A 10,039-nucleotide genomic window follows, 5' to 3' on the forward strand; every position below is an offset into this window, starting at 1 on the left:
GTATCTCAGGAATGTTACTGTGGACCAAGATGTAATTTGTTTGTAAGTGTATGATTCTCGACAATCTTTAAGTGGACCAAGTACACATTGTGTTTAAGTGTATGATTCTCGGCAAACTTTTCAGTGGATAGAGTATGCAGTGTGTGTTATGATAAAATAAATACTTGTGACAAAAATTATTGGAAGGACCGGGAACAGTAATTTCCACCCACCCCCTATAGATGTTTCCCTGTCGGATTTTTTTTTTCTTTTCGCGGTCATAGTGGGGTATTCCCCGCCAGGTGTTTTCCCCGTCGGGTGTTTTGTGGAAATATTGATAAACACCGTCACATAGAAACCAGCAGACAGGACCCAGGAAACTACAGACCCGTAAGTTTAACCTCCGTGGCTGCATTCATATGGGATAAGGGGTTATACACTTAAGTGGATACAGGACTTTCTCAGCAACAGGAGGCAGAAGGTAGTAATCAACAGAGCTCACTCCTCCTGGCGTAACGTCAAGAGTGGAATCCCGCAGGGGAGTGTTCTTGGTCCTATGTTATTTGTGGTTTTTATAAACGACCTGCCGGAGGTTGTGACCAGTGCGGTGAAAATCTTTGCTGATGATAGCAAGATCTACAGACCCATTCTATGTAAGGAGGATCAGGAAGCGCTCCAGCGTGATCTCCAAGCTCCAACCTTAATTTAATTGTAAGTCAATCATTTAAGTCAATCATTATCGCCACCAAAGCCTCCACTGTGCGTTAAAGACATTGTTTAATGGGCAGATAATAGACATAACCATGGACTGTTTCACAATATAGTGCTGCTACAAAGGGATCTTTGGTGTATTCTCAGAGCAGAAGTTACAGTAGTTTGTGTGTGTGTGTGTGTGTGTTTTGAAGGTCTCTGGCTGTATACAGAGAAAAGCTGACAAATACGACTGGGAATAATCCACGATGACGGGAAATATTCCACGACGACGGAAAAAAAAAGTGGGGAATGGCCCATAAAAAAATGGGAAAACCCAAAAAAAATCTGACGGGAAACGTCTATGGGGGAAAACTCATGAAACCGAAGGACCATTGTTACAGATACGTTTGTAGTACAAATGTTATGGAAGACATCCATTTTATGCATGCATGATCATATTTTTCAACTTGCAGATAAAAAGGTGTCATCTACAGATATGTTTTTCAGCATATGATCTGTAGCTGTTTTCTTTTTTACTTGTTGAAGTTGAATGTTTCATAATTGTTGACCCCATGTCTACTTATTATCTCATATGATAATGATGTTATGTCATATATGTATAGTCTCAAAGAATGTTGCTACATTCTAGCACTTGTAATCTTTCAGGAAAATGCCTCGGCGTAAGAAGAGGAATTGGACGAGGTGGGATGCCTGGATTGCAAAGCAGGAAACGAAGAAACCAGCTGATGAGCAGAAATTGGAGGTAACAGGTCAGGAGCCAGCAGATGACCTGGAAGTACAAGTAAGAGGGCAGGAGCAAGCAGATGACCTGGAAGTACAGGTAAGAGGGCAGCAGCCAGCTGATGACCTGGAAGTACAGGTAAGAGGGCAGGCAGATGACCTGGAAGTACAGGTAAGAGGGCAGCAGCCAGCTGATGACCTGGAAGTACAGGTAAGAGGGCAGGCAGATGACCTGGAAGTACAGGTAAGAGGGCAGGAGCCAGCAGATGACCAGGATGTAGAGGTAAGAGAGCAGGAGCCAGCTGATACCCCAGAAGTAGTGGAAACAGGGGAGTGGAAGGAAGAGTTCATGTTCAATCCCTTCACAGGAAATGATCAATTGGAACTGGCAGACCAGCTGAACCTTTCTGTTGAACGATATCTCAATATTCAGGAAAGGAATGTCCCTTTGGAGGCACCAATCAATCCCATCAGAATTATTGGGGATGGTAATTGTTTCTATAGAGCTATTAGTTACCTTATTTGTGGCACCCAAGACTATCATGATGTATTAAGACAGCGTACAGTTGAATATATGTCAACATTGTCTGAAGATGTTTACAGGCCTTGGTTGGCATTCGAGCACCCTGAAAAAACCATGGACCAGTACCTGTCTCGTGATGGTCGAAGCATGCAGAATCGTCATCCAGCAGATCCTCGAGCATGGGCCACACAGGTAGAAATAAATGCGATGTCTTCACTACTGGGAAGACGCATCTTTGTGTACGGTAAGCATGGCTTTAACTTTAAGTGGGAATGGATGAAGTACCCATGGTGTGAGAGTAATACAAGCATGTTAGATGGTAGAAATGCTATATACATGCAACATACGAATGGTAACCATTTTGATGTTGTCACAGCAACAGTTTTCAACAAAAGACAGACAAGGAGTATGTCACGGCGCCACAGAGAGGAAACTACAGAAGCCTCACAAGTTGCCTGCATCAAGAGAAAGACTGTGCTGAATGCCAATAATGATGACGACGACCGGAAAAGGGTCAGACGAGACCGAGAAAGGAAACGGTACCAGGAGGATCCGGAATATGCCAAGGCCCAACGGGATGGAAAGAAGACTCGATATAGCACAGATAAACAGCACGCCCAGGAGAAGCGCGAAACGGAACGGGAGCGAGCACTGGAGCGCTATCACACTGATGATGACTATGCCAAGCAGAAGCGCGAAACGGAACGGGAGCGAGCACTGGAGCGCTATCACACTGATGATGACTATGCCAAGCAGAAGCGCGAAAGGGAGCAGGAGCGAGCACTGGAGCGCTATCACACTGATGATGACTATGCCCAGCAGAAGCGCGAAAGGGAGCAGGAGCGAGCACTGGAGCGCTATCACACTGATGATGACTATGCCCAGCAGAAGCGCGAAAGGGAGCAGGAGCGAGCACTGGAGCGCTATCACACTGATGATGACTATGCCCAGCAGAAGCGCGAAAGGGAGCAGGGGCGAGCGCTGGAGCGCTATCACACTGATGATGACTATGTCCCATAGCTAAGTCATCTAGGGGCAAAGAGTGGATATGTCACTGTTGTCATAGGCACATGATAGATAAAAAGACAATTCCATACGAGGCTCAGAGTAATAAGATGAAGGTCCCAGAAATACCCCCTGAGCTGAAAAGTCTCAATACTCTGGAGTCCCAACTGATAGCCAAGAGAATACCATTCATGAAAGTTGCAGCTCTCCCGAAAGGGGGTCAGAAAGGTGTTGTTGGCCCAGTAGTGTGTGTCCCAGCAGATGTGAGTGAAACACATGCAATCCTTCCCAGAATGCCTTCAGAAGCTCAGTTAATCAAGGTGAAACTTAAGAGGAAGCTACAGTACAGTGGGCATCACATGTATCGACAAATCAGTCCATTGAAGGTTGATGTTGCTTTGAAGTATCTTGTTGAAAATAATGAACATTACAGCGGTACGTCTATCGATGCAGACTGGGCTACTTCTTGGAATGAAGAAGGAGGCCTTGTTGAACCATCTGATGCTGAACAAGGAGGGAATGGCGCCTTAGAAGTTCATACAGCTCCTGAGCACCGCGAGTCTGTCACTGAAGAGGGGGATCATATGGAAGGGTCAACTAGGAATGATATGGAAGATGATGAAACAGACAACGTTATTCAACAGGTAAATGAGGAAGAAGCCATGGAAGTAGCAGCTCTTAGTGAGGAAGAAACTGTGGAAGAAGCAGCTCAGAGCAAGGAAGAAACCATGGAAGAAGCAGCTTGGAGCAAGGAAGAAACTGTGGAAGAAGCAGCTCTGAGCAAGGAAGAAACTGTGGAAGAAGCAGCTCTGAGCAAGGAAGAAACTGTGGAAGAAGCAACTCTGAGCGAGGAAGAAACCATGGAAGAAGCAGCTCTGAGCAAGGAAGAAACTGTGGAAGAAGCAACTCTGAGCGAGGAAGAAACCATGGAAGAAGCAGCTCTGAGCGAGGAAGAGGAACTAGACAGCCGCTTGCGGGGACTGCCACATGACACTTGCCTCCAGCCAGTAGATATAGGACAGGATTTTCTTGACCACCACGATGAACGCGTCATGTGTGTGGCTCCAGGAGAAGGGAGCAAACCAATTTCTGTGTTCCAGGAGGTTGGGGGAGAGGCAATGTCCTTCCCTGTTCAATTCCCTACTGGAAAGTTTTCTTTTAATGTTGATCGTGATGTAAGTATTACGCCCAGCAAGTACTTCAAGGCACGCCTTATGGGTGCAGATACGCGGTTTGCAAGCGACACTAACTACATATTCTTTGCACAATACGTAACAGAGTTGCGCTTCATACAGTCGAATATTTCCATATCTATGCGCAAAGGTTCGCCGACGACAAGTGGCGGCCGTAAAATATCTGCTGGTATGTTGTCAAACAAAGAGGACTTACAGGCTATACTTAAGTCAGATGAAGGCTATCGCTTCCTTCAGCCAGTCAGGGGTACTCCGCAGTTCTGGGACAAGGCGCTAAATGAATTGTATGCAATGATAAGACAGCTGGGAATTCCCACGTGGTTTGCTACGTTTTCTGCTGCAGATTTGCGCTGGCCAGAAGTGTTAGAGGCGATTCGACAAGATCATGGCACAGTACCAGTAAGCGACTTGTCGTGGGAAGAGCGTTGTGACATTTTGAAGAGTAATCCTGTCACAGCTGCTCGCATGTTTGATCGCAGAGTCAAGCTGTTTTTCAAACACCTCATTAAATCTCCATCGCAGCCAATTGGCGAGGTCATAGACACGTTCACGAGGACTGAATTCCAGCAAAGGGGCTCACCCCATATCCATTGTTTGTTTTGGGTGAAAGATGCACCAAAATTGGGTGTAAATTCTGAAGAAGAGATCTGCTCTTTTGTGGACAGATATGTGTGCTGTCAGCTGCCAAACTCAGAAACAGATAAGGAGTTATTTGACATAGTTAGCCAGGTTCAAATGCACCGAAAGGGTCATACATCGTCATGCAAGAAAGGTGGCAAGATCTGTAGGTTTGGATTCCCTAAGCCTCCAGTGAATCAGACATTTCTGTGCAGCCCTGTCTCCCTACAGGACCTGACCGATGAAGAATCAGCATCCATTGCTGGAAGGAAGAAGCAAGCCGAATCTGACCTGAAAAAATTCTGGGATGTGTTGGACAAGAAAACAGAGCCAGAGAAGTGCTCCACTGAGGACGTTCTCAAGGAGGCCAATCTCACCACTGCACAGGTCTGTGACGCTTTGAACTTGATTGCAAACAGGAAGCAAGTATTCCTCAGACGCGAGCCAAAGGACATGTGGGTGAACAATTTCAATCCACATCTGCTCCGAGCTTGGAACGCGAACATGGACATCCAATATGTTCTCGATGCGTACAGTTGTGTCAAGTACATAGTATCATATATCAGCAAAGCAGAAAGAGAAATGGGAAAGCTGCTCAAACAGGCTCAGAAAGAGGCAAGGGAAGGCAACGAGGATGTACTGACAGAAATGAGAAAAGTTGGCAATGCCTACCTTCACCACAGGGAAGTGAGTGCCCAGGAGGCTGTCTATCGTGTCTGTAGCCTGAACTTGAAGGAGTGCTCAAGACAAGTCACATTCATTCCAACAGATGAACAAGCTAATCGCTTGTCAAAACCTTTGGCCGACATTCAGAAGCTTGCAAGCGAGGGAAACGGTGATGAAGAAAACATCTGGATGCCGAGTATTATGGATCGGTACAAGGCGAGGCCACAAGAAGAACCTTTCCGATCAATGTGTGCTGCAGAATTTGTCTCCGAGTATCGCGTCGTTTCTTGTTCAGGCCAGCAAGAAAATGCTCAGCAGTCTTCCAGAGGGGAAGCAAGGCATGTGTTGAGGGATAATTACGGGGCTGTACAAAAACGTACAAGATCTGATCCAGCCGTCATCCGCTTTGCCAAATTTAATAAAAAGAAAGAGCCAGAGCGATTCTACTTGACATTGCTCAAGTTGTACTTGCCACACTACCATGATGCACAGTTGAAACCACCACAATATGCCAAGTATGAAGAATTCTACTCGAATGGCTTTGCTCCCATATCAGACAGGGAGGATAGAGTAAATGTCATTGTGAATGGGAATAGGCGTAAATTTGAGCAAAATGTTGAGGAACTTGAGCAGGCTCGTAAAGACGCGGAAGATGGTAATCTAGAAGATGTTTGGGCCCAGATCTTCCCCGAAGTGGAACAAGAAAGACTTGATTGTCTAGATAAGAGGGGAGAAAATGAAGTGGATGGGGTTATTGAGGGCACTGAGGATGACATTCCTGACCTAGCGACAACTGACAAATCAAAAGAAAGAAGCTTTACCCTAGAAGCCTGCCAGACAAAGATCCAGTTTAAAACTGCGGTCCCCATGATGCAGTCACTCAACCCAATGCAACAGGGGGTCTTCTATTTTGTAAGGAAGTGGTGTATGGAAACTGCACAGGGAAAGCGACCAGATCCCTTTCATATTTTTGTGACGGGTGGTGCGGGGACTGGAAAGAGCCACCTCATAAAATGCATATATTATGAGGCTACCAGGTTACTAGGAAAGGCACAAGAAAACCCTGACAAGGTCTCTGTCCTTCTTACGGCACCCACAGGAACTGCTGCATTCAATATCGGTGGGAGCACTGTCCACCATGCCTTTCATCTGATGTGTGTTACGAAGACGTATCAGCCCTTGTCTGAAAGTACCCTTAACACTTTGCGTGCGCAGTATGAAAGCCTCAAAATTGTGATTGTAGATGAAGTATCGATGGTCGACATGAAGCTCATGTCTTCCATTCATGGTAGATTGGGTCAGCTGACCCAGTCAAGGTCAAGTGCAAACTTTGGAAATGTGAGCATCTTGGCAGTAGGTGACATGTATCAGATCCCTCCAGTCAGGGGACAAAGTCTCTACAGGGGAAAAGATTTCATTGACCTGTGGAATCCAATCTTTGAAGTTGTTGAACTTCAGGAAATCATGAGACAGAAGGATGATGCTGCCTTTGCAAACCTTTTGAATAGAATGAGGGTAAAGAGAAAAAAAGACAAACTTTCTGATGAAGATGACAAAACTCTATCATCAAGGGTGTTATCTACAGACTTTGCATCAAATGATTATCCTAAGGATGCACTTCACATCTTTTCCACCAATAAAGCTGTTGTAGATTATAATGACAAGATGTTGAATCTCAGGTGTTCAGATGTTACATGTTTTGAAGCCTCCGATTTTGTCAAAGATCCCACAACAGGTTCAATGACAAGACGACCTCATGCACAAGGAGATAAAGACGACCTCCTTGATGTGGTCAAAGTTGGGATTGGTGCTCGTGTCATGCTTTGTAGAAATGTCAATGTTGAGGATGGTCTAGTTAACGGTGCATTTGGAACAGTGACAGGTGTAACAGGTGGCCAGCAAGATGCAAGTGATGGTGCAACTGTCTTTGTGAAGTTTGATAATCCAAAGGCAGGTGTGCTTGAAAGAGAAAAAAGTGCAGTTCCCAGTAGTCTACCAGAGAATTCAGTTCCGATTCGTCAGATTGAGGACAACTTGAAGAAATTAAGTAAAGTCAAACGCTACCAAATTCCTATCAAGCTAGCCTGGGCCTGCACAGTACACAAAGTACAGGGCATGACAGTTCCTGAAGTAGTTGTCTCCATGAAAAATATTTTTGCTTCAGGTATGGCGTATGTGGCCTTGAGTAGGGTATGTTCCATAGGCGGTCTTCACATTACAGACTATAAACAGGAGTCCATCTACTGTGATGAGGCAGTGCAGGAGGCAGTTAATAAGATGAAGCATTTCGAATATGTATCCAACCCATTTACAAATGTTGGTGACAGATCTGTCGGTGAAGTGTTGAACATTGTCCATCACAATACTGAAGGACTTGAAAAGAAATTTGAAAGTCTGAAGTCAACTTGTTTGGTTGAAGCTGATATCATATGCCTGACTGAGACATGGCTGTCAGAAAATGTGCAGTCCTCCCAGTTTCAGTTGGAGAGTTTTAACATGTTTCGTAAAGACAGATCAAGTGGGCATGCTTGCGAGGAAGCTTGTAATGCGACAAGGAATTCCAGTCGTGGAGGCGTGGCAATATATGTACGTGACATATACAAGTGTTCTGAAATTCCCATCCCAAATGATATCAGTCTAGAATGTGTGGTTACGCAAGTTTCTGCTGACTGCATGCCTGTGAAACATCTAATTGTAGCCATTTATAGACCCCCAAATGTTCGCAAAGACTCATTCATATCCAGTTTGGAGAAACTCTTGGGGCACTTGTCTGCAGTGGAAAGAAGTAACACAGTGATTCTTGGTGACTTTAATGAAAATTTGATGTCAAGTGAAAACAAAATGATCCTTTCTTTCTTGATACAAAATGGCTTCAAACAGTTGATAGAGTCTCCTACAACTGAAAGATGTACTCTCATTGACCATGTGTACATTTCACAACTGTCAGCTGTTGTTAATCATGGTGTAATACAGACATTCTATAGCTACCATGATGCTGTATACTGTACGTTGTGTAATGAGAGATAAAACAGAAATCAGAGTCAAAGGAAGGGAGTGTGTGTATTGTACCAGCTCGGGCCTTGTCGAGCTGAGTGGAAGGTTGACAATCTCTATAGTCACCATGATGCTGTGATGCTGTATATGTTGTGTAATGATGAGATAAAACAGAAATCAGAATCAAAGGAAGGGAGTGTGTGTATTGTACCAGCTCAGGTCTTGTTGACCTGAGTGGAAGGTTGACAATTTCTATAGTCACCATGATGCTGTGTACTGTATGTTGTGTAATGATGAGATAAAACAGAAATCAGAATCAAAGGAATGGAGTGTGTGTGTATTGTACCAGCTCAGGACTTGTCGAGATGAGTGGATGAGAAATGGGAGTCTATGGTGCTCCATAATTGAGAAATACTTGGCGCCAGCTTCCACCCTTGCCACACGGCACATTCAGTGGTGGCAAGGGGGATGGGGAATGACAAAGGTTCCCGCTCTGGCTCTTGCCAAAATTGGTAAGAGGGAGCCTGGTGGATGCCTGTGAATGAAGTACTTGGCGCCAGCTTCCGGCCCTTGCCACACAGCATATTCAGTGGTGGCAAGGGGGATGGGGAATGACAAAGGTTCCCGCTCTGGCTCTTGCCAAAAGTGGTAAGAGGGAGCCTGGTGGATGCCTGTGAATGAAGTACTTGGCGCCAGCTTCCGGCCCTTGCCACACGGCACATTCAGTGGTGGCAAGGGGGATGGGGAATGACAAAGGTTCCCGCTCTGGCTCTTGCCAAAATTGGTAAGAGGGAGCCTGGTGGATGCCTGTGAATGAAGTACTTGGCGCCAGCTTCCGGCCCTTGCCACACAGCATATTCAGTGGTGGCAAGGGGGATGGGGAATGACAAAGGTTCCCGCTCTGGCTCTTGCCAAAACTGGTAAGAGGGAGCCTGGTGGATGCCTGTGAATGAAATATTTGTTGCCAGCTTCCGGCCCTTGCCACACGGCACATTCAGTGGTGGCAAGGGGGATGGGGAATGACAAAGGTTCCCGCTCCGGCTCTTGCCAAAGGACAAGAGGGAGCCTGGTGGAGGCTCAGTGATTGGGAGCCATGTGGATTTATGAATCATTTTTGTTAATAATAATTCATCCTTTGGACTTGTTTTTAGAATTTGTGTAGATGTTATACCAAATGTCACTGGTTTGACTTCTATATGATGGCTTTAATTTCATTCATGTCAATCCTTTTTGATCCTGTCAGTTGTACCTTTTCATTTGCAAGTACAAGTTGTGTATATGTATTTATTATACCTCTGTTGCAATATTCCTTTATCATTCAAAAGCATTGTGCATTAACATTTTGAAGTGTCCACAAATGTGTAAAACAAAGATTAACATGTCTCTGTTTTTTTTTCAGCAGTAAGAACATTGTGCTCATGACACACAGCAGGTAGGGCCTGTTTTCTTGTCGCTAGACTTGCATGTACATGTAGGTGTAGACTGTAGAGACAGGTGCAGAATTGGGATCGAAGAGAAGATTTATGTGTAACACAAACACATTGTTATCTTCTGGCAACAATATGTATACTTTCCAAATCAATGGTATAATTATTTCATCAAATATTTGATTGATGTCTGCCTTGAA

Source organism: Branchiostoma floridae, chromosome 7 (genome assembly GCF_000003815.2).
Source record: "Branchiostoma floridae strain S238N-H82 chromosome 7, Bfl_VNyyK, whole genome shotgun sequence".
Taxonomy (NCBI): Eukaryota; Metazoa; Chordata; class Leptocardii; order Amphioxiformes; family Branchiostomatidae; genus Branchiostoma; species Branchiostoma floridae.